The sequence below is a fragment of the Dasypus novemcinctus genome, chromosome 16 (genome assembly GCF_030445035.2).
Source record: "Dasypus novemcinctus isolate mDasNov1 chromosome 16, mDasNov1.1.hap2, whole genome shotgun sequence".
NCBI lineage: Eukaryota > Metazoa > Chordata > Mammalia > Cingulata > Dasypodidae > Dasypus > Dasypus novemcinctus.
This window is the reverse complement of record NC_080688.1, coordinates 93300129-93322264: the sequence shown is the minus strand read 5'-3', so window position 1 is coordinate 93322264 and position 22136 is coordinate 93300129. Positions and strand designations below refer to the sequence as shown.

Genomic DNA, 22136 nt, shown 5'->3' with positions numbered 1-22136 from the left:
CCCCGAGGACGGTGCCATTGATGAGGGATCGAGGGTGGCCCCCGAGGACGGTGCCATTGATGAGGGATCGAGGGTGGCCCCCGAGGACAGTGCCATCGTTGGGGCCCGACGGTGGCCTCTGAGGATGGTGCCGTCGGTGGGGCCTGAGGGTCGGCTGTGGAGCTGTCAGCAGCGGCTGCTGTAAACGCTCTAGCCAGGGCAGCACGGGTGGAGGGCCATGGGGCCCACGGAGGGTTTCCAAGCAAGAGCAGAGGCTCAGGAAAGCAGCCTGGACTGAGCGTTGCCCCCAAAGCCCGGGAAGCCCCTTGTGGGCGAGGTCGGTGCACAGGATAGGATGCCAATGAATCTTAGTTGAGTAAACACACGATGCTACCTCTGACCATCTCGTGTGTTTAAGGTGTTATCATCATTGTGAAAACGTAAGTGCTGTGATAATTATATAAAAACTAACATGACAGGGAAGCGGCTGTGGCTCAATCAGTTGGGCTCCCGTCTACCATACGGGAGGTCCCAGGGTCTCCTCGTGAAGGCTGCGGAGAGCTGCCGGCCGGCAAGCGCCATGGAGAACCGACTCAGCAAGGTGACGCAGCAAAAAGGGAGATGAGCAAAAATGCAGAAGAACGCACAGAGAATGGAGACAGAGAGCAGACAGCAAGCAAGCTGCAAGGAGGGAGGGGGATAAAACAAATAAATACAGACACAGAAGGATGCACAGCGAATGGACACAGAGAGCAGAGAGCACACACAAAAAAAGCCACAAAGGGGGGATTAAAAAAAAAACTAACATGACAGTAAGTGCTGAGACATAAAAACCAACATTTTTGGCTATGTGACTTTTATGTGGTTTTACTGATTCAAAGCACACTTAAAATCAGATGGCCCTGTGGTATTGTTTAATATTATCCCTTATTTGAAGACTGCTAAGGTTCTAACCATACACGCAGTTGACATTGGTTAATAAAGTCGGGTATGTCCAGGAATTGTCACAAATGTGCAGTTTATCACTGACTGCTACATTTTGCAAGAAAATCTTGATTAGAGTATCATTATTCTTATTAAAATGTCTCAATATCCATTATACTAGGAAAGTTATTCAGAGAAGTTATTCAGAATTGAGCATGACCTTAGAATTTTGTAACATGGCAATGTGAGACTAAACACCTTCCTAAAGGAAGTGGGGCAAACAGATTTTAAGAAAATGCACCCATAATTCCTAAAAGCATTGTATGAATTCAAAACTCTTCTGCTTTGAATTGACTGTCACTTAGGAAAAACAACTTTGCTGAGAATTCTAAACTTTTAAATGGTTAATCATTTGGAACTAACCATCTCATTCTGTTGCTGTGAGCAGATTGAAATGGAATAATTGAGAAAACACTTCAAAATACAGTATGTGCAATGATTATGGTTTCTAGGACAAGCCCCCTCTCCTATTTGGGGTGGAATGGACACCTGCTCGGAGCAGGGTTGGTGTGCGACAAACACCTAGTGGATGGGAGAACAGCCGTGTCAAGATTGGTGTGCTTGTTTTATTATTCTTTATTTTGTGGACAACTACTTACAATTAATTGTTCCTTCATATCTAAGGTGTTCTTAGTGCCTTATCTTTGAGTTTGAAAATGGGGTATCTCAGTACACAAAAAAGACAAGTATGACTTTGGCAATTCCATCCTAATGACTAATATAAGCAAATGCAACTCCTAGCACATTTTGGGAATAATTGTTTGGCACAGTATTTAAAATGTTTTAAATTAAAATGTCTTTTTAAAAAAACCTGGTTTCTATATTGCTTCAGAACAATACACTTTCCACGATCCTCTTATAAAGATGTGTAGTGTTTACTTAACTCACTGTTTAATCAAGCCTGGAGTGTACAAAACTGAATAAAATATTGGCACCTTGCACTTCTTTGTAATTTTGCACAGCAAGAGGGTGAAGTCGTATTGCACAATTCAGAGTTACAGGGGAAGAGAAAGATGCTATTAAATGGAAATAATCTTCTCATAGGGCTTTTTTGTTTTGCTTTGAGGTATAGGAGCTGGGGATTGAACCTGGAACCTTGTACACGGGAAGCCGGCGCTCAGCCACTGAGCCACATCAGCTCTCCTGAGCCGGTTTTTTGTCTGTTTGCTTGTTGTTGTTCTTTCGTTGGTTTGTTTTTAGGAGGCACTGGGAACTGAACCCAGAACTTCCCGGGTGGGAAGCAGGCGCTCAACCGCCTGAGCCACATCCGCTCCCTGGTACAGGTTCTTAAGGAGCAGAGTTAAGTTTTGAAATAAGTTTTGTATTTTAGGTAATATAAAGAGAGTTTCCTCAGAATTTCCAAGATGGGATGTGTGCGAGCATGTCCTTGTGTTTAAAAATATTTCCTGGCACTGTAAGGTAAGCGGAGTTTAACAATGGTCTATGTGACACCTCACAAATAGGGCTTTTTTCATTAGGCTCTCTCTTCTTGTATTGTGCCAAAGAAATGCTTTGCACAGTTAGAAATATAATTAATCCTGGTATAAAATAAGCTTTCCTGAAGAATAAAAGATCTGTGATGGAGGGGCTTGTTTGCCTAAAGTCACGTCCCCTCCCATTTACGTGAAGTCCCCGTAGAGATAGCTGCACTCACTCGGTGGACATTTCTGATAACCGAGCGGCAGAGGGGACTTGGGAAGGGAAATACTGATTCTCCTCCCTTCGAGCGGAGGCTCACCTGTTGTCTGAGAGGAGGGACGGGGCTGCAGGCCAGGGACTCCTCTCCACCTGCTGTACCCAGGGTTTATGAGGAATTTCAACTCTAAGCAAACCAGAGGACAAGCCGAGCGCCGCGCCCAGCGCCCTCCCTGCCCCCCTTGGCAAGCGCCCCTCCTCCCCGCAGCGCCTGGCTTTGTCCTTTGTCCCCGCCACCTTGTTTAACAGCGCCTTGTGCTCGAGGGGGATTGTCTTGTCTTGTAACTCACGGCCTCACCCATCTTTTCTGTATTTATTTTAAATAAAGCCTTTATAGTAGCCCAAGGGCTTAAGGGGTAGGAAATAGAGACGGAGAAGGGGGCGCCCGGAGGCTGCCCCTGCTGCTGAAGGCCTTTGGCCCGGTCCCCGCGGAGGCCCCCAGGTCCCCTCGCTTGGCCACGCGGGCGCTGGGCGTGTGAGCGCGGAGCTCTGGGGCGCCGGGGAGGCCGAGGCTGGCGGGGGCGAGCTGGCACCCACGGCCGGGGCAGCGGCTGGAGGCCCCCAGCCGGACGGAGCGCTGTGGAGGGCGGCGGGCACGCTTTCCTGAGGACAAACGACGCGTTCACGCTGGGACACCGGCGTTGCTGGCGTCTCTGAAAACTGATATGAGGGGAGGCAGATGGGTGCCCTCCCAGCACCTATGCATTTACCCCTGAGGCAGGCGAGGCCGTGCGCTCTGCCTGGGCAGCTCCGAGCGGGTGCGGGGAGGGGAGGGGCTGCCCCCGGCAGCGTGATGGCAGCGCCCCTGAAAGGGGACGCTGGGCCCCTCCCTCCCAGGATTGGGGCTACGTGACACCAAGTGGGGGCTCTTAAACAAGATTGCCCGGGTAATAGGCAGGTGATGGACAGTACGTTTCAAAAGAATTCATTTTCAAAAATTTTATTGCGGTGCAACACAGATACCACAAATGTTCCCATTCTAACCGTTTTAAGTGCACAATTCGGCGGCGTTAAATACCTTCTCAACCTTGTGCAACCTCGCCCACCGCTGTCTAGTCCCGAAACCCATTCACGACCCCAAAGAGAAACTCTGTCCTCGTTAGACAGGAACTCCACTCTTCCCTCCCTCGGATCTGGTGACCTCGGATCGACCGTCGGTGTCTCTGAGCTTGTCTGTTCTAGATGTTTCGTATACGTGGACTCGGGCTGCAGTCGTCCTTCTGTGCTTATGCATGTTGCAGCAGGCATGAGACTCTCGTTCCTTTTCAAGGCTGAGTAATACTCCCTCGACTGGACAGGCCACCTTCGGCTCGTCCGCCTGCCTGCCAGCAGGCACCTGGGTTGTCTCTACCTCGGGCCATTGTGAAAACCGCTGCTCTGAAAGCTGGGGTACGGCAGGTTCCAGGCCCCCCTTTCAGCTCCTGGGGTGCGCTCAGGAGTGGAATTGCTGGTGCATGTGGTAATTTTCATGTTTAACTTTTTGAGGAACTGCCAAACCGTTTTCCACAGCAGCTGGACGTTTCTACATTCCCACCTGCAAGGCAGGAGAGGTGCAATTTCTCCACACAGATGTTACCTTTTAAACAGGCACTTAATCTCGGGCCTGGATTCTAGTGCTACAGGTGGATGAACGAGGATGACCAGAGACACAGATAAGACAAATTAGGATTTAAAACTCTGATAGACTCCTGTTATGTGCTTTGAAGGAAAACCTACATGCAATAGTTTTTAAAATTCTGTGTGTAAAATATCTCAGTGGTCTAATATTATTTCGCCACATTTTCCACTCCCCTCCATACCACAATGCTGCAATAAAAAGCAAAAGTGCCCGAAAGAGGAAGAAGCTGTAGGACGCATTGACCCTGTTAGACATCAAACTACTTGTTCCTTGACAAAAGCTCCGTCTTGCCCTTCCCCCAGCGATGGAGGCTGCTAACATTTTGGGGTTGCACTGAAAGTCTTCCATCCATTCTCAAATTAAACACAGATGTGGGTCTGAATTCTGTCCCCAGAAAGATGAGCTTTCTTTGGGGTTATCCCTAGTACTTGGCCCCATCAATTGACTCCTCACAGTTGCCTGACGTATCGGTTTCTCTGTTCCTTTTTATTGATTTTTATTTTTATTTTTTTCTGATTTTTTACAGGCCTTCACATGATATATAAACCCCCAGTTTTTTTTTTTTCTTTCTGGAAGTAGCATAAAAAAGCTTTGAAAACGCTACCCCCAGAGAGCATTGAAATCAAATTCCACCTTTGGTGTGCCGCACGTTGTCACCGTTGTCCTGGTGTCCAGTGGGAAAGGAGGAGGCTTTCTATCATGTTTCTTCTGGAACTTATTAGGTGGGCTTTGAAGCAGACAGCCTGATAATTAAAGAGCTAATTTAGAGACGAGAAGAAGCATTCTTGAGCACTGGGGTAGGAGGATTTTGTTGTTGCTCATCCATCAGTTTATTTGGTAAAGTTTTTCTATTTATAATTTTTGTACCTTTTTAAAAGGAGGTGAGCTTGTAGCCAGCCTTCCCATCAACAAAATGCCTTGACCCCTTAGTTGTGATGACTCTTCACCGCTATATGTACTGACCACTCTGTCCTTACTCGGCTTCTGACACCGTCTAGCCTCCTCCGCTTTCCTTTGAACTGGGCGTGGATGTTCTTGAGAGCCGCCTCAGCTTTTCTTCCCCGCACAGTTTCATTACAAGGGCAGCCAACCTGCTCGCAGCGAAAAAGATACTGCAGGTTCCCTTATTTGATTTTCAGTTCTGTTAGAAAAGTTTGCATACACAGGCACATGTAATCGGCTATGCATGGTGAAACATAATGAGATTTGGGGGCTGGGAAAGCCAGTGGGTTTGCTGAGGGGAGAACGTGTGATCTAAGAGGTCACAGTCGAGCTGTTAAGTAATTAACACAGCACAAGGTCCTGAGAAATACGGGCCCTTCCTTCCTGAACATGGGAAATCTTTCAAAAGAGGAATTCTTACTGAATTTGTCTTTCTTTAAATGAATTCTGCTCTGTGGCCTAGTTCCTTTTAGTCTTAAAACTGTTATGAGCCACATCTGTGGAATTCTTATCACTGTTGTGAAGCCAGCTGCTGCGAGAGACTCTTATTTAAATTGAAATCAGGAACAGATTTGAGGTTCCTCTACCTGCTGTGAAGTCCTGGTGTAGTTACCCAAAACTGCAAATGGTGAGAAAACATGAACTGCTAGCGCATTCTCCACTGGGCATCTACAGTAACTGTGTGACCTGAAATTGCTATTTGTTAATGCCATCTTTGTTACCACCCCCAAAAATAGGCCCAGCAAAAAAATCAGTAAAAGGAAATCTGTGTCGCAATAAGGACAGTGTAGAAAAAGGGACAGATTGTTCAGAATGCTGATTTGGTGGGAAAGTTCTCAAGATTTCTGCCATAGGGAACATGAGACAGGCGTTCTGTAGGTCACACACACGGATACATGGTACAGACAGTTGAAACGTGATCCTTGCTGATTATTAAATTAACTAAAGATCCAGGTAAGGTGACCTGCAGAAGGTACCTACCGACTCTGACACAGCAGAGAGATGGATCGATCTCTAAAGCGTTGCCTCAACCACAACGAAGTCTAAAATGCAGCCACAGCCTGACCCTAACTGTCCTGTGGACAAAAGACTCCACGAGAGAAAAATGCTTGTTAGGAGGGTACCTTCACGTGAGCAGGGGGCATCTGGGCAGGGGGCAGGGCTGAGGTGGGTTTGTGTGTTTGTGTTGAAAGAAACGTTTATGACCTGTTTCGCCGATAAATTTTCATCACCCTCAATAAAATTAAAATTGAAGAATGAGAACTGAGGTAATATCCTAAACCAGGATTTAAAGCATTCTGTTAGTTGACTTCAGATTCAAGGAGTCTGAAGCCATTTCATAGAAAACTCCACTTAAAATATAGTCGTTTGGGGAGCATCTATAGATCAGTGGTTGAGCACCTGCTTCCCATGCACCAAGTCCTGGGTTCAATCCCTGGTACTTAAAAAAAAAATATATATATATATATAAATATATATATATAATACATATTATACATATTTATATATATATATAAAATCATCTGCTCTGGGGGATTCCATATGCCAAATTCCATGTTGGTGCACCTGGGCTGGTGGGCTGGTTTCCTTTGTCCATATTCTAAATTCAGTGTATTCTCTGGGCTTTTAGGTTCTGTGAAAAGGTAAAAGTTTTAGGAAAGAACCACAAGTTTGGACTGGGGTAATACTTTTGGTTAGATAAATAGCCAACTTCCATTTATTCATGAAATGCTTCCCTACACCAAACAATATAAAGGTCATCCAGTAGCTGTTACTGTTCCTAAAACAATCTTTCCCTAGGAAAACTTGTTGACAATCTAAATCAAATTTATCTGTCATCCACCCTGAAATCCTGCAAATTTAAGTCAGCTCAGAGAGCTGATTTGGGTGCATAATATCACTCTCCTTTCTCAGAGGTGATTTAGAAAATCCTAATAAATTTACAGAGATAGAATTAACATTAAATATTTACTAATCAGCAGCACACTGCACTGTCTGATCACAGCACTTAAATTTTTGTGCATGCATATTTAATAAATATTTTTTAGTTCGCCTTGAATTTCATGGAGAGCACGGTGAGTTTCACTTCTAGCTTTCAGACAGGGCCTTTTGTTGGTGCTTATTTGTTTGGTTTTTATTCTTAGCTCTTCTTTAATGGCACTGCTGAAGAAACCATCTTCCCTAAACAGCTACCAATCATGCTGCAGCCACAGTCATGCAGACAAGCCATCGTAGAGCGGCCCAGCCAAGAGCCATTTTCCTTAGCTTGAGAGCAGAGTTCCAACCCGAACAAACAATTCCCTGGACAACAGCAAAGGAGAATAAGCATTTCCTTCTCCATCTAGTTCACTTACCAGGCTTATTGTTGGCATAAAATTATAAATAGCCAAATATGCGTTCGACGATTCACAACGCTGACATTTTTCCACCCAAACATTGTCATTTAACGGAAAGAACTTTAAAATAGGAGAACCTCTCCTGGGGGGTTTCAGACGTTTATATTCCATGCGGCAACACTCTCTTCAATCTTTAATGTCGACTTTAAACGTATGAAAATATTAAACGGTCCTGAGTTTCGGCAATGCTAAATACGGTTATAGCAACAACACAGAACCTCCTTTTATTTTACTGTTTTACTATTTTTCTTCTGGAATAAGCTGGAAAAAGCTCTACTAAGAGTGTACTGCGAATGACTCTGGGCCCGATCGGCGCCGGCACTTCTTGGTGGCCAGGAATGTGGTTTTTACCGGTGACAACATGAAGGTGGCCTTCAAGCTGCCCCTTTCTGGGTGGCACCAGACTCTCCCCATCTGCCAGATCAAGTTCTCAGATCACGGTGCAGTACAGAGCTGTGCAGAAGCCGGAAGCATTTAAGAACACGGAATTATGCGTAGAGCAGGCATTGCCCTGAGGCAATTCACGCGTGGGCATCTTCGGAAAGGACCCTGAGCCGGGCTGAGAACGTGACAGCTTTGTGCCCAGGAGTTTGGAAGGTTTACTCACCCTTTGTTGATCTAACTTGTTGATTTTCAACAAACGGGAATTAAGAGTGCCAAGAACGCAGATGAATGTAGATTTTTACCTGCAGCTCAATCTATTCCAGAACACTACCAAAATACAATGACAGTGTCAGCCACGCACCTTCCGATCTCTCTGGTACGTATTACGTAGGGAATAATACTCTCCTGTCTACATCTCTGCACCCAGTGGGACTGCAGGATCGCTTCACTGGTGCAAGTCTACCGTGTGCCGCCATGAGCTGTGCGCACTTTTGCACGTGACGGCTCAGGAGTGCAGCCGCTTAGGCACCAAGGCTAGAGCGAGCAACAATTGTCAACCGCCGTCAACACGCCCGCCGGCCGCTGTCACGCAGGCTTGGGCGCGGGGCTGCCGCGGCGCTCCCCCCGGGGTCCGCAGCCCGCCTCTCCCTGCCCCGCGCCGCCCGCACCCCGGTCCCCGCGGGCACAGGGCCCGGGCCCTGCCTCGCGCCCTCCACCCGCGGCCAAGGTCAGCGCGGGATGGCCCCGGGAAGGCAGCGCAGGAGCGGCGGCGCGGGGCGGCGCGGGGCGGGCGCGGGCGGCCTCCCGCTCGGCTGCGGGCCGCTCGGGGAGGGGAGAGCGCGCCGGCCCGGCCGTGCACCGAGAGGACGATGCTCCCCTCGCCAGGCCGGCTACTCCCGGGTCGACGTCACCCCGCCGGAGGCCCGCGCGCCCCGCGCTCTCCCAGCCCCCGCCCCCCCCGCCCCCACGCCCGGGAAAGCCCGCGGGAGGGAAGCGAGGACCTCGGGGCGCAGCCCCTGCCGCGGGCAGCTACCTCTGGCCGACCGGGAGTCTCCGGGTGCAGAGAGCGAGTTGCTGTAATCAGGAAGAGGAGCCCAACTTTCCAAGGAGAAAAGGGCAGAGCCCGCGCAGCCACCGCCGGCCTTCTCCAGCGGCCGCGGGCGGCACGGCCGTGGCGGGGTCGCGGCGTGGCCGGGCTCTGAGCTCGGGCTGGGACTTGCAGCGTGGGACCCAGCCGTCAGCGCTCCACCGCGGGTCCCGGCCCCGCAGCCCGGGGAGACGGCGGCCGCACTCCAGGCCGGGCCCCGCGCTCCTGGCCCGCGCGCACGTGGGGCGGGGTGCGTGGGAACCGCGGCCTTCGTCGTGGAAAAGAAGGGAGGGCCGAGGGCCGCGCGGGTCCGGACTCGGTGCTCCTCGCGGCGTAATGATCTGCCGTGAGTCCCACCGCGCCTCCGACTTTCCCGCAGTGTGGAGAGAACTTTGTGCCGCGGGGACAATAGTGACAGTGTGTGCATTTCATCCAGGGCAGACCATTTCTCGGCTGGGGGAAGACGCGGGCCCGGGCGCGCGCGCGGGGGCCGCGCCGCCCGCTCCCCGCCGCCGCCCCCAGCTCCCCGCCGGGGTCCCCGCGAGGCGGCCGCGTCCGGGGCGCGCGCGGGCGGCCCGGGGAGGGGACCCCGCGGGGCCCGGCCTCCGCGCGCCCTCCCGCGTCCCCCGCGCCCGAGTGGAGCTGGCGCCGGCAGCGCGGTGCAGGGCGCTCCCGCTCGCCTCCCGCGCGCCGCTCACCTTCAGCTCCGCCGGGGTCGGGGTCCTCCCCAGCCCCCTCCTCCCTTTGCCAAGGTAGGGCGGGGGCAGGCGGCCGCGGCGGGCCGGCGTGCGGGGGCGCCGGGGAGGGGCTCCGGAGCGCGAGGGGAACTTGGCCTTTGCTGGTCCAGGCTGGCCTGCGCCGCAGTCCCCGGCCTCGGGCAGCTGGAAGTTTGGGCGGTGGGGGACGCGGCGGTGGCTTTTACCGCAGTGGAGGGGCGGGGTGGGGCCGGCGCCGGGCGCCGGGGGGCTGGGGCTTTGTACACCTCGTCGGAGGCGGCGCGGGCGGCGGGGGCGCGGGGGCGCGGGGGCGAGCCTCCTCCGTAGGAGACAAAGAGCAAATTGCCTTACTTTAAAGTAAGCCCTCGGCCTGCTGGAGGTGGGTGCGGGGGCCGCGGGCCGAGCCGCCCTGGGCACTAGGGCTCGGGCTGCCGGGGGCGACTGGGGGGGTGGCTTTGCCGGGGGGAGGGGCTTATCTTTACCCCCCCGCACCGTACTGCCCCCTCCCCGGCTGCGGGCCGCGCCGCTGGGAGCCCCTAAGTGACTCACATTGAAGAAGTGAAATTTCTTTCAAGGGAAGTTGGGGCAGCGGGGTGGAGGTGGGGGCAGTGCCCAAGAGGGGGTGGAGAGAGGGGTCTGGGTGGCAGAGGCTCCTCCAAGATGAACAGCTTGGATGGGCCCGGGGTGTGCGTGGGGGTGCACGCGGGTGTATAAGGGAGGTGTGCAGCGGGGGACGGGGTGTGTGTTGGGGGCGGGGGGCGGGGGAGAGAGCTGCCTCCTCTGCCATTTCCAGAGCGAAGTCATCTGCTAAATAGTTACGGTCATTGTGGAGATGAAACCGCCTCGTCGAGGCTTAAAGAAACTTTGTAGGAGCAAGTTGGGTAAAAGCCAACCGAGTGGGGTCTTTACGCCAGCGGTGTGCGAGGGAGGGCTGGCGAGCAGTGACAGCCAGCCCTTGTTCGCGGGGAGCCCGGCGCACCTCTGCCATCAGGACTGGAGACACCCGAGCTTTTCACCGAAAAGTGTGGGTCTGTAAGTCAGCCCCTTGACTGTCCGCGCTAATCAGCTCCCGCAGCAGCCAAGCATCTTCCGGGGGATGTGCCCCGGGTCGCGTTGCACTGCGGGCCTCGGGATGTGCAAAGATCAATTTGCGCAGCCCTCTTCTTAACTATATTCATTCTGGGCTTTATTTAATCCGGACGCACAAAAAGCCATTTGCTGCTTTATTGTTGGTTTACATTGTCTGAAAAGGCGACTGGTGTAACCTGTGGAATTTGAAATGCAAATAAAAGCCCGTGGGAGTTGAGGCAGAACAAATCAGCATTTACAAAGTGAAAAAGGTTTAAGGTCTTTGAAATCCTTGCAGGGGGAAAAGAAAGGGGAAGGGCGTGATTTTAAGGGAGTGAATTGTGACGTCAAGTCTTTTTGGAAAAGGGGTTATTTTTTCAGGTCTGAAACCCGGGTATGTAAAGTGCTTACAGGAAAAACAGATTACAAGATTAACATCTGTTAACATGATCGTTTATCTCCAGCCAAAAATAGGTCACTTCTTTCTTAAGGAAACACGACGGCTGGCGCATGATTAAATAATGAAATTAAAAGAATGAGTTCATCAATTAGAGACGGGCGTTTCTTATAATCTGACCTGTGAAAAACATTTTTAAAATCTGGAGATCAGTGAGAGGCTACAGTCCCTTTCGGGGCTGAGAACGAGTCTCCACCGCCCTGTCCACCTCCCCGCCCACCCCTCCTCCTCACCCTCCGCCCCCAGCCCGATGGCTAACTTCCCTTTCCATCCATTGTGAAAGAAAATATAGTTAAATGGACACCGTCCGACGCCCATCTCGTTAAAGCAGCGAACTCTTGCCGCGCCGATGGCTAACTTTCAGAGCTCTGCTCTTATTTTACCATTAAATTAAACGGTGGGAAAAAAAAGAAAAAAGAAAAAAGCAGCAGGCTCGCAAACTCTCGGTGCCGGCGTCTCCCTGCCCCCTGGGTGTGAGTGGCGGCTCTGCTGGCCAATCCGCAGCTTTCTGCTCCCTCTCGGAGGTAATTTGGGGGGTGCGCGCGCGCGCGCCCCTGCGTCTCCACACGGCTCAATCCGATCAGACCCGCGCCATCGGCGGAGGCTCCCGGATTGACACAGATGTGGGGCGTGGACGTGGACACGCTCGGCCCCTTTCCGCGGCCGCCGGCCAGGGGGCCCGCCCGGGGAGGACGCGCGGGGAGGCGCGCCCAGCTGCCCGCGAACCCGCAGCCGGGGCGGCGCGGGGGAGCGAGGGATGCGGCTTCCCAGGAAATGGGGACGTGGACGGGACGCCTCCGTCCCCGCCCGGCCGCCCGCGAGCCTGGCGGAGGGGCCCCCACGCGCCAGGGCCACGTGGATCTCCAAAGCTCACATCTGAGGTTCTCGCTGGACGGTGCCGTTCAGTAGAGGGCGAGTTCTGGAATGTGAAATGCTCATGCCCAGTTCAAAAGAAAAGTTCTGCGGGCCACCCGACTCCCGCGGGCCGCGGGTCGTGGTCCTTTCTACGGCACAATGGGCACGTTCACGCCGGGACGTGCCCCGGGCGCCCCACGCTGTCGCCTGCCTTGCTTCGCCACCAACTTTACTACAGTGCTGGCATTGGGGGGTGCGCGGGGGCGCGATGCGCTCCGGGGAGCGGGTGGAAGCGGCGGCGCTGGGCCGGGCTGGCTGGAGACCCCCGCGCCCTGGGGCTCCGGGGCCCGACGTGCTCCTTGTCTCGGGGGGGCAGACGCTCTAGGTGAGTTAGGGACCGGTGCGCCCTCCCCGGGGGGCCTGAGACCCCCGCCCCAGAGTGCCCTCAGGGCCACGCGCAGCCCCGGACTCACCTTCCTCCAAAGACGAAGGGGGCCCGGGCCCGGGGCGCCCCCCCGCGCCGCGCACTCGCGCATCCCCGCCCCCCTCCGAGCCCGGCCGCCTCGCAGCCCCCCGGGCGCCCCGCGCTGCCGGCTCTCGGTGAGCTCCCGGGAACCAGGACCCGGCAGCCGCGGGTGGGCGGTGCGGGATGAAATCATTCCTATTTTGGTAGCTGGGAGCTGCGGCGTCCCGGGGCGCTGCGGCGGGGGGGGGGCGATCCGGGTGCTGGGGGCCCCCCGGGGGGGGGTTACCTGCGGGCCCCGGGCCGCGGCGGCGGGGGCCGCTTGTTGCTGGGCTCCGGGGGCGGGCTCCGGGCTGGAGGCGGGAACGGGGCGGGGACGCGCGGGGGGAGGGCCTCGTCGCACTTACGCGCGGTGTCCCCCGCCCCTGCGCCGCCCGCCCCCGCCGTGCTGGGCGGACGTCACCGCCTGCACTGTAACCCAAGAAGTGAAAGAGCGCAGGGGACCCGCACCGCGCAACTTCGCACCGTAACAAAGGCGGGGGTCCGTGCGGGGCCGGGGGGGCAGGGCGGTGGGGGACCGCGGGGAGGGGAGAGGGGCCCGGGGGGGGGCGGCCTGGGCGAAGAGAAGGTGGGGGGGCGACGGGGGAGGGAGGGGGAGGGGGCCGGAGGAGGGGAAGTGGGGGGGCGGAGCGGACCCGGGGGGTGGGGGGAGCGGCCCGCGGAGCGCAGGGTCCGGACCAGGGTGGGGGAGGGCCCGGGCCGGGTCTGCGCGGGGTCTGCGAGCGCGGACGGCCCTGGCGTGGACCCCCGAGTCCCCCGGCTGAAGCGCAGCGGTGGGCCAGGTAATTGCTTTCTATTTTAAACTTCACTTTGTTCCTGCGGAGATGGGGTGGCAGCAAAGGCGTGTCCCCCGAAGGTGATTACGTAAGTCTTCACACCTGATTGCGGTTGGGGCACTCGGTGGGAATTTGGGGGGCCGGAGTTTATTGTGTGGCACTTTACCTTCCGGGCACCTTGGCGAAGGGCTGCTGGGGTTTGGATTTCTGTGTTGTGTTTTTGCAACCTAACAGATCTTTCGCCCATAAGGAGGCCAAAATATAATATCTGAACTGTTTCTAGAAACACAGATGTATTTCCGGGCGTGGGTAGAGCATTAAAAGAGTATTCACTGCGTAACAAAGGACAGAGAATGGTGCTTGCACCCTCTTTTCCTGGACTCACTGTACTGATTTAACCACTTAGGTGCTGGGAATTACAGGCCCAGGGCTACTTTGAAAATGTTTTACGTCGTCGTGAAATGAACTTTATTCGAGATGATTTTTCTTAATTAAAAGTAAAGCAGAAAGGCATTTCTTCCATGAATCTGCCATTAAGTCCCAAATCCTGATTAAAGATGATTTGAAAAATTTGTAGATGTACGTTCTCCATGTGGCTGTGTAATAAATACTATTAAAAACATTGACCCCAGTGGAGGCAAGGGTCGGTGTTCCTCCAACAGAAGCTTGCCAGATTATTTTTTAAACGACTCTGTTAATCTGATTGGAGTATTTTGGTTTAGGAATGTAAGTATTACTTTAAAGTAGGAGACATTCTTGATATTTGATATGATACTCTGTTGCCCTGTTTAAGGGGAAGCTCATTTTATCATTTGTTTGTTCCTGCTTCATTTTGCCTTACATTCCTTGATAGTGAAGTCAAAATAGCTGTGTTATTTATATTTACACTTACTGGCTGGAATTAGAAAGCCCACTGGCCAGTTATGGGGCATGGCTGGGAGAGTTGTGCCCCCTCCCCCAGCAGAATTGAAGAGTGCTGCCAGTGGCGCTCCACCTGCAGGGCCACGGGCTGAGAGCTGGGTTACTGGAGGAGAGCATCTTTGGTTTCACAAGCCATAGCCATCTTGAATGGGCTCTGCCAGAAAACGAGCCTGTGCCAGCCACTTGAGTGTAAGAATCACCAGTATTTTGGTCATCCAGTAAGATTTTGGATGTAAGCTATTTAACCAATGTGTCATATTTACTATTTTTCTTTGTTGACTAGTGAGACTTTGTTTTCTTGAATTTGCTCATTTGAATGCACTGATACATTCAGAGCACGTTAACATTTTAAAGAAATGGTCTTTTCAGTGGGCTTGTGATCAAACCTAGCAGGAGGAATGTGAACCTCTGATACTAAGCAGAAGTCAGAAGTAGCTTCTTCAGTATGTTCTGTATCCAACAGTGGAGAGTTTGCTTGTTTTAATTTCCAAAGGCTTTTGTTCATCAGCTTAATCTTTCTACTTTGCTTAATACAATGAAACATACTGGCTCCAGAACTTTAACTTCGGGCCGTGTTGCTAATGTTGTAATCCCTGAGGACTGGCGCATCCCAGGGTTGTTTGGGAAGGACCTTTGAAGTGACTGACTGCTTACTGAGACACGACAATTTCCTGTGTCTCTGGAAGCCCGTTTTCTGCCTGGATGGGATGTTGTCCCGCAGACCAAAATTGAGCGAATAGAATGAGCGATGTTTTGGAAAACAGATGACATTGCTAAGAACACTGTGTCTCCACTTTCATGAATTCATCAAATAACTTCATTTATTTGCACCTCCATGGAGATATTTGAGTTTTCTAAGTGAAGCATTGGCTATAGGCATTAAGGTTAGCAACAATTATGTGAAAAAGAAGAGACTTCTTCAAAGGATACTTGGAAATGAGGTATGTTCAAACATATGGTTTCTAATCTTAACAACTGGGGACAAACAATGATAGGACCTATGAAGTTCACAGAGTTTAGTCATGATTGTTCTTGAAAAACCAGTCCTCACTTATTGGGCCATTGTGGACTTTTATTTATTCATTTCCCGGGATACTTATTGGTTTTATTCATAATTTACCAGAATGAATCTTTTGAAAAGAATTCCGTGGGAGTGGCTGAAAACTGGTGCCTGTGTTTAGAACTTGAGCTCCACCGTCCCTTAGTGCCATAGCTACAGGGAGCTGAAATCCAAGCTGGCAGAGTTCAGCTTGTCTGAACGTGTGTATGTCTATTAAATACTTGTGGACATTTTCGAGACATTATACTATTTCTATTTTGTTTTTGTTTTTTTTTTCATTTTTAAAATGGGGAAAAGGGCATGTATTAATTATCTAGCTAAAAGTGGTATTTTGCTTACAGTGAAACTCGATTTCTGAGTGAATAAACCAAAACTGTTAAGTGAAACAAATATCCATTTTCTCATTGGTTTTTAGTAGCCAAATTTAACTGGAGACATCTAAACTTTTTCAATGATAGACTTGGATTAAACATAAGTAATGGAAAACAGCAGAAAGAATTGAAAATTTTTGATTAAATATCTGTGTTATAAATATTTGAACTTATAAGCAACATTCTTTTATCACAAGCAGACATTGTGCATGCTGTAAATGTTGACACATTTCAGGGCTTGGATAAAGCGGTTACAACACAATCAGGTAGTTCTTTCAAACATGTATCTCTTTGCAGCCCTGACCCCTCTCCCTCAAAAGTTCTAGGAGCTGTGGGAAAAACTTAATTAACTTTCATCCTGCTGAATGTAGCCAAAGTGCAGTGGGTCTGTATCCCAGCCTCAGGACACACTGCACGTGCGACTGACCTTGTCAGTGCACCTGAGCTGTCCTTGTGTGTTGCTCAGCTAGCATCCAGCAAAATTTTAGGCCTTCTCTCTCTTTTTTTAAATTTATTGAAGTACATCACTCGTACATGAACATACATAAACAGTAAGTGTGTAGGAATAGCTGCAAACCTGCAAAACATACCTAACATAAGACAGGGCTCTCATACCTCACCCTACCACCAATACCTGGCATTGTTGTGAAACATTTTTAACTAATGATGAAAGAGCATCCACAAAATAATACTACTAGCCAAAGTACTTCTCCCCCAGCCCCCTGTCATTATTATTATTTTCAAAGAGGCCTTCTCTTGGCTTGCTTACCACTTGATGCCGTTGACCTTCTCTCCAGAATCGACAGCGTCTTCCGTGAAAGAATGATTTTTGTACGGTCTTTTTCTCCCATGGCCTTGGGAGTGACCCTTCTCTGCTGTTAGGAAACTAGATCTCCTTTGGATTTGCATTTTTCAAGTGAATTGCAGAGTCAGCATGTGAATTTGCTCTGAAGCCTAATTAGGTGGCTTGGCTGCGGCTTCGTGCCTTCAGGAGGGCCCCGGTTCTGTAGAGACCCTCGGGAGCAGAGAGTAGGGGCCGTCGACAGGCAGGAGCTGCCGTGCAGACCACGCACGGGCTTGGTAGCAGCAGTTGTTTGGCTCTTGGAGCTTTGGCTCATCTGGGGGCAGGAGCCACCGGTCTGACCGTCACCCTCATCTCCCTCTTCACCCCGTCTCCTCCGGCTCGTGTCCTCTCCCCCGACCTTGCCACCCAAGTGGTCAGAAGTATAGTGGCAGCAGCCAGTTAAGGGTTCAGATATATTCAGGGGCTTTTCCGAATCGGGCTCTGGCTCAGCCCTGCCTGGGAGCAGGTGAGGGCTGGGGGGGGTGGACGGAGGCGGTTCCCAGGCAGGTTGGTGTCGATGGCGTGACCTCTGCCCTCGGGAGGTTAGATGACCACCAGTTCTTCCCGGGAGGGTAAAGTGTGCGGGGTGATTTATAAAGGGGGAGTGGGGGTCCTTTGTCAGGGGGCGCCCACTGTGAGGATCTTGACATTTTCAGGAATATTGGCAAGTTGTCACCAGCTCATTTTAAGAAAGGAATCTCATCAAGCAGTTTGAAAAAAATTATTAATAAAATTACCCTTATGGGAAGACTAAAGACAAAATTCTGAATTTAAAATGTCTGATCAAGTTCTTTTAAAAACCTTTTAAAATTAGTTTCCTTCAACAGAGGACTATTTTGGGGGTGTCACTTAGATAGCTATAGGGAGGTTGTACTTATAGGGGTGATAAATACATCACTCATATTTTAAATTTGTGTGATGTTAGGCATATCAAACTTTTTTTTCTTTTTCTTTTTTGGAGGTATCGGGCCTTGAGCCCGAGACCTTGTACATGGGAAGCAGGCGCTCAACCACTGAGCTACACCCACTCCCCCAAGCATATTTTAGAGGGACTGGGAAAAATTAGCAGTTGTAACTGTCCATTTTATGTGTTCTTTATCCCTGCATCTGGCTGCACGTGATTTGAACAGCTGAAGCTTTTCTTTCCAAAGCCAGAGCTGTCATATTTGCATCTAGAAGGAAATGTTTTCCAGCAGCATACATTCAGATCATAAAGAAATGTAATTTTGTAGCTCCCAACATTCCTTAAAAGTGGTTTTCTAAAAAAGATTTGGCATTTGAGTTTCAGTTCAGATGGTACTGAAAATTAGGAAGTGTGAATAATTGTAAATGCAATGGTTTTTAGAAAGCACATATGTAAATATATGTAATGAGTAAAACAATACACAGGAGTACAGCAAAAAATAAGTCATTTAAAAACCAATCTTGTCAGATTTTGATAAATTACACCGTATATTTCAAATAACTGTTTATTCTGGTACATTTCCTTTCTCTCTGCCTTTTTTTTGTTTAGGGGGGCGGTGTCAGGAATTTCATCAAGCCATTATGTTCTCAAAAACTACTTCAAGAGATACATATTATTGTGAAAATAATACGGTTCCTCGACTGATGGGTGAAAAGAGGATGAGATAGTAAATATATTTTGTTATTTTCGAGATCAATTACGCTGGCGTTCTATCCTTCAAAAGCAGGTAGATTGGTCTCTCCCTGTTCCTTGCACCGCAGGGAATTGCTGACGTCAGCTCCGGCTCCTGGATACAGCTGTCCTGTTATTTTTTTTCTTATTTAGAAGAGGGTAGACAGAGGCTAGCATGTGGTGTTAGCTTTCAGGATATGGTTAAAGGGAGACTGGAAAATTCGAGTTCTCTGTTAAAAATTTGACCTTTTTTTTCTTAATGCCTAAGGATTTAAATATTTTTCCATCATATATATATATATTTTTAAGCACTTAAAAAGCCATCTAATCTGCAGTTCTTACCGTGTGAAAGTAAGAGACATTTGTTTAGGAAGTTTTGTGTTCTTTGTTTCAGAAAAGGCCAACATGTGTCCATCTTTGCCATATGGAACTAGTTAACCTATATTGCATGAGCTGGCTGGGAGCTGCAGTTAGGCACTGATTTATTTCAGCATCTGAGAATGTTCTTTGAAATCTGGTACAGTTAAACGGTGCTTTGAAAGCTGCGCAGAGGAGCAGTTTGGGCTTTCGCAGTTTGTCATTCAGTTGCCATAAAGGGTAGTTAGCAAGGTTCACTTTTTTCCCTGAGCTAGTTTTTGCGATTTTGTTTATTCAGGGCGACTGAATCTTCGCTGAGTTGGTTGAGGATAGTTACAACTTCTGATGGTTGTAGACAAGGTAGGGGGTTGGCCTGACCAGAAAGTTCTCTTGGTTTTTCATTCCTGATCATTCCTGTGATTTTAACCATGATCTAAAAAAAAAAGTTGGTTTTTATTTTCCTTTATAGGCTTAACTGTTTTGTTTTTTCAATAAATGGATGAATGAATGAACAGATGGGCAATCCTGCCTCATGGTTTCCCTAAACTTTTGTCATGCTAGTCTTGAATTATCTGCAGGCAGAGCTGTGATGCTTTAAGGATTTGTTTGGTTTATACATGCAGGCTTCAAATGTTTGGACAGACCTGTATTTATTTAATTCACAAGGACGGCTTCTTATGCCATGTCTCAGGAATTTTTTTAATATAGAACATCACTGATGCTTTCTCCTCCATTTTTAACCTCCTGAATGGCTGTGCAGTTGCCACAAAGGCGAATATGTCTCCAGATACCTCTCTTGTTGAATCAGTCTCATTAGCTTTAATCATATTGTTTTTCCTCTGTTAAGGAGAGAAGTAAACAAATTTATTCTCATTCATGTGTGTGCCCCAAACAAAAGCCTGTGTGGACCTGGTGGGCCTGGGTGCCGAGAGGGAGCCTGTCTTTGGTGGTGCATAATTTATATTGACATTATCAGTGACACGAAGAGAATGTTTTTATGCCAGTTTGAGAAAATATCATCATTCACATTGATAATCATAGTCCCACCAGATTTAGATTAATCATATCAAAGCTTTCATGTCTTTGGTGTGACCATTCGCATAATGATGATAATTTGTCCCTTTTGAGTAACTCCAAGTACAATTTAATTAGTGTTATTGCGGTGAGTACAGCATACCCCAGGTGCTAAAGAGGCTTCCTTATTTCAAAAATAGTCTTTTTTAAAGACAGAGTAGAAGGAAGATTCTTACAACCAACTCAAACAGCGTAGTGGTTGGAATACAGGTGAGTGCCTCGTGCAGCTGCTCACTAGTGACGTGAACTTGGGGGACAGTTCTGTGTGAACGTCACGGGAATTAGTAAATCACGGGATTTAGTGGTAGGATTAAAATTAGCCCCAGTAAATTACCCTGGTGACAGAAAAGCAGACTCTGTTAATGGTTTTACAGGAAGGTTGGCTTATCAGTTATTCTCTAGGTTGATCAAAGATTATGGGTTTTAACTTTAGAAAAAAAATGCTCTCTCACAAAAGGGCATACAGGGTGGAGTCCATGAATTAATTTGCCATCGTAACCATTTTTAAGGGTAAAATTCAGTGGCATGATGGCAGTCACGATATCGTGCTACCATCACCACCATCAGTTCCCCGAAGTATTTGACCCCCAAACGGACACTCTGTCCCCATTAGGCAGTGACTCCACATTCTCCCTCCCCCCAGCCACGGTCACCTCTCACCTACTTTCCATCTCTACAGATTTGCTTATTCAAGGTATTTTGTGTAAGTGGGAGCATATAATACTTGCCCTTTTGTGTCTGGTCTAACATCAGTTTTTTTTTTTTTTTTTCAATAAATGAGTAAATGGCAAGCATGTCCTACAAGAAAAAGTCCCCAAGGAATCTGAGGGGATGGGCGTTTGGGCAGGCTGCTGGCCTGTCCCCGTGCTTTCAGCCACATAGGTGACGCGCAGGCGCCTCAGCCCTTCCCGCGGGGTGGGCGGTGACAGGCGCGGGCCCAGGCGAGGCAGGGGTGTCCGAGGGACTGGTGTGCCGGGCGGGCCCTCTGCTCCCGGCGTCCTGGGGCAGCTGAGAGCCAGGCCCTGCGGGTCTCCCCCCCGGGGTGGCTCCCCCGGGCGGGTCTGCGTCCTGCCCCCTGCGGATGGACGCCGGCAGGTGACTGACCAGCCCTGGAGGAGTCTCGCTTTCCTGCGCCTGCTCCTGTGAAATTGGGAGCTGGGCCAGGGTGCAGTGAGTTGTTTCTTCTTGCATTGTGCAAGAGCTGCTGAGAAAACGTCCGCCTCTGCGTTCACAACGTGCGCAAACTCCAGGTTTTCTCTGAAGAGGAGAAAACAGTAAATTAAGGCGCCCCATTGAGAGCGATTTTTCCTCGTCTAAAAAGGCAGCACCGGGTACATTAACATTATTTACCTGAACCTGGATGCCAAGTAATTTTGCTAGCCCTTCTAGAAATTTCTCATATGTCATGACCAACGTCATTTAAGAATTGCAGAGGCTTGCACTGAATTGGCATATTAATTGGAATAGCTACACGATTTTAAGTATCATTTGTTATTGGGTAAAAAGCATCCCAGGTATGGGCAGGGGTCGGCCGACTTTTCCTCTAAGGACCTCATGGTAAATACTTCTAGCTGGCCGGGCCCCACATCCCTGGTAACCACCCGCTCTGTTATCGGGGTGTAAAAGCTGCTGGAGGTGGCATGTGGACAAGTGGCTGTGTTCCAATAAAACTTTATTCGTGGATAGTGAGATCTGAATTTCATTGAATTTCATGAGCCACAAAATAGTATGCTTTTGATTTTTTTTTTTAATATTCAAGGATGTAAAACCCTTTTTTAACTTGCAGGTTGTACAAAAAACAGAGGGCGGGAGGGTTTGGCCCACACAGGCTCTGGTTTGCTACTGCTCTCCAATATTGGAAGCCGCGTTGATAATTTAAAATTTTCTAAGTTACATAATAAAGGTAAAAAGAAACAGATAAACTGAATTCTGACAAGGCAGTTTGTTTAACCCAGTGAATCTAAAGTGTCAAAACACGTAAATGACATAAGAAAGGTCATGGAGGTATTTTCTACCTTGCCTTGCCCTGGACCCCAGCAGGGGACGGGGCCTGGGCTGCGTTGTGCGTAGCCCGGGCGAGCCCCCGCCTGCTCTTGGAAGCAGGAGTCCCGGGCCTCCTGCCCCCAGCCTCACCCTCTGGTAGGGCCCTAATCATCGCGTTGCCTAATTCTGGCTTCACGGGTACCTGGAAAGGAGTTTCGGTGTGGCGGCGCGGACCTGTGCGTGGAATCCAGCGTGTGCTCCCTGCGCGGCTGAGGGCCCGTGGTGGATCCTCTGGGTCCTCGTTGTGCCACCTGTAAACGGGATGAGAGGAGGACGGCCGCAAGGCCACGGGCACCTTGTTAGCAGCTTACCCTGAGCATTCTAGAAAGCAGGACGAAAAATGCGGGTGG

General features: G+C 50.1%; 1 protein-coding gene and 1 long non-coding RNA gene across 4 annotated transcripts in view; one reads left to right on the top strand and one right to left on the bottom strand.

Moving 5' to 3' along the window:
- LOC101443582 (uncharacterized) overlaps window positions 1-9113 on the bottom strand; it is a 36110-nt gene extending 26997 nt beyond the window's left edge. The window contains exon 1 of the long non-coding RNA XR_011646013.1: window positions 9032-9113. This is a non-coding gene — a long non-coding RNA (uncharacterized lncRNA). The remainder of the gene's footprint in view (window positions 1-9031) is intronic.
- Window positions 9114-9753: 640 nt separating this feature from the next.
- The window catches only part of ZNF516 (zinc finger protein 516), a 124282-nt gene continuing 111899 nt past the window's right edge, over window positions 9754-22136 (top strand). The window contains exon 1 of one of the 3 annotated variants that reach the window (XM_071208592.1): window positions 9754-9837. The gene's annotated coding sequence lies outside the window, so the exon portion shown is untranslated. Of the gene's footprint in view, window positions 9838-13088; window positions 13186-13390; window positions 13487-22136 lie in introns of those variants that run through there. The other 2 variants (XM_058277907.1, XM_058277908.2) reach the window with 2 other exon arrangements.